Consider the following 2,500-nt stretch of genomic DNA (forward strand, 5'->3'; position numbering starts at 1 on the left):
GGTGTGGTATACAAGCTTTCGTGTGCGGGCTGTAATGCCTGCTATGTCGGCGAAACCACCCAGCATTTTTCCACGCACATACATGAGCACATGTGATGAGTCTTTTCACATTTTTAAACAATTACAAAATTCTTAGCAATGTTGCACTTCATGCTCTAATTAGTGTTTAGTATCCTAGATAAAGCTTCCACCACCTTCCAGCTTATATAATCAAGATAAAAGAAGCTGTTCATATTCAATGTGAAATACCTACACCACATCATCAACTAAGGATGACAGAAGATTCTATTGAAATATGTTTTTAAAAGATATTGTATTGTTTCTTAAAATTGTAACATGTCTGCTACTATCCAGACCTTTCAACTAGGATTATATAATAACCTCAATGATGCACCCATTTTGATTGCTTCTCACCTGTGATCAATTGGAGGCCCAACGCAAAGATAGCGTCACCATAAAATATTTTGTATAGACAACAGATTACGTCAAAGTGCTATTTTCGTGTCTGTCAAGTGGGGAAAGTAACCTCTACGCTAAAAAGATTTTGAAATAAAAGGGCTTTTTTTTCCTGTAAACTTAATTCTTTATTATACAAAAATAACTTTCGTGTTGCCTTGCGTCTGTTCAGTAATAGATCACCAACGATTTTTTTTTTCTTACCACACTTTGACGTCATCTACGATCTATTACTGAACAGACACACGGCTACATGGAATCTATTTGTTGACTAGAACACATTTTAAACAACTTAAAAATACGCCAATTTATTGACGCTTACACGTCTTCTTATAAAAAGTAGAACCTTTCTTCTACAATTGAACTGCCTAAGACTTTTCGTAATTGTTGAAAATGGGAGTTTTCATTTCGGGTAAGCCTTAGCTACGATTAATCTGTTAATGGGTGTGTCAAAAATACGATTGCACCAAGGAAGCAGTTTTGTATGTCTACGAATTTCATTCTTGTCACAGAAGTGCTTGTACCAGCGATGCTACTTGTTGTGTTAAATTACATGAAGTATTCTTAAAGTTAGTTACGTGCGAGATGCGTATGGCTATTAAAAATGGCGTCTTGAAGTAAACAAGTGTTGTTCATTGAAGACCACCGCAAGCCCAAATAATCCCTAATTCCTGTTTTTCATAATATATTGTTTATAGCAATTATCCGCGGAGAACCTAAAAAAAGCCGTCGAAGTGGTTTAGTCTCGGCCCAAACAATGGGTAGTTTTGTCCACTTTTTAAAGTGGAAAGCACTTTTTAAAAAAATGCTTTCAAGGCGGAATTTCCAGGAAATGAATGGCAAAAAACTGCACGCTAGAAGGCGAAGAGATTAATTTAACTAAATCAGTAAAAAGAAAGTTATATGCTGAATCAGTTTGGATTATTTAAAAGGGAAATTACTATCCAAGTCAAGAGTGAGGACGAAATGACTAAACTTCCTTTTTGAAAAACAGAGGAGTTCAGGTTGCTTTTCATTTCAGGCGTTCAAGTCCTCCAATTTCGCATACAGAGTATTGTCGTAAATATGCATGTTGAGCAGCCTCTGCAATAAAAAGAAAAAGTATTTAGTTTAGATTAAGTTTACGAAATGACATCACAAAAGATCTTCCCCCTTTTGTTCAAAACCAGAACTGTTACGTAACATATGTCTCTCACATCTTGCTGCCACCTGTCAGAAGCACACTTATATGACGTCAAGGTGACCATATTTCTGTTTCGTCAGACAGAGCAACTGCAGCCATTTTGTGGTCCCAAACAAAAATTTAGGAGCAAGGATGGCAGAGTCGGTTAGTGCGCGGCCTTGCTGCAAGCGGTCCTGAGTTCGATTCCCAGATCTCGCATCCTTGTTTCGACTTCTTTCCTTTGCGTGTAGCTAAGTAGCTTTAAATACCCGTAAAACAGAGCACTTATGGAGAGGGGGGAGTAAAATGAGTGCACCGTCGACCTCAGGTTTGTCAGTTGAATTACTGTTACGGGTTATCGAAATTAAATATGGTTACTTTGCTTTGCTTTACTTTACTTTAAACTGATCTAAAGAACACAATCGACTCGATTTGCCTTTTTGTTTACTTAAACAGAGCTTCATGACTGTCGGTACAGTGAGTGTTTTCATCATTTTCCGCTTCATCGACCAAAGTATTTTTGACACTGATATGTTTTTACTTACTTTCAATACACAACAAAAGAGAGCAAGTATCAATCAACGCTCAACGCTTCCGAAAGCTCCACGCGTCCAAATAAAAGAACCACCTTCAGTGCCTTCAGTTGATAATAGAACATGATTCTGAGGCTTTAATGCTAAACATCACATCTTGGTCGTATTTTCTTTTTCTCACAGAAGTTTAACGCAAAATAATATTGATAAATGCCCACAATGCCTCTGAATCAATTCACAGGGCATATTAGCTATTGGCTTCCTTTGAAAACTTCACGAAGAATCTGACCTTATGCTGGTTTTCCATTCCTTTCAGCTCTTGTGTTAAATCAGCAAATGATGGTCTTGC

General features: G+C 37.3%; 2 protein-coding genes across 2 annotated transcripts in view; one reads left to right on the forward strand and one right to left on the reverse strand.

Annotated features, from left to right (window-relative positions):
* Positions 1–2,500, forward strand: part of LOC138029742 (fibroblast growth factor receptor 2-like) — a 466,762-nt gene that overhangs the window by 326,365 nt on the left and 137,897 nt on the right. The gene's annotated exons all lie outside the window — the stretch shown is intronic.
* LOC138029790 (tyrosine kinase receptor Cad96Ca-like) overlaps positions 1–2,500 on the reverse strand; it is an 8,756-nt gene that overhangs the window by 407 nt on the left and 5,849 nt on the right. Inside the window, exons 8-9 of the mRNA XM_068877615.1 lie at positions 2,441–2,500; positions 1–1,539 (exon numbers count right to left, since the gene is read on the reverse strand). The exon at positions 1–1,539 is cut by the window's left edge and continues 407 nt beyond it; the exon at positions 2,441–2,500 is cut by the window's right edge and continues 40 nt beyond it. The gene's annotated coding sequence lies outside the window, so the exon portion shown is untranslated. The remainder of the gene's footprint in view (positions 1,540–2,440) is intronic.

Source organism: Montipora capricornis, chromosome 13 (assembly GCF_036669925.1).
Source record: "Montipora capricornis isolate CH-2021 chromosome 13, ASM3666992v2, whole genome shotgun sequence".
Classification (NCBI taxonomy): domain Eukaryota; kingdom Metazoa; phylum Cnidaria; class Anthozoa; order Scleractinia; family Acroporidae; genus Montipora; species Montipora capricornis.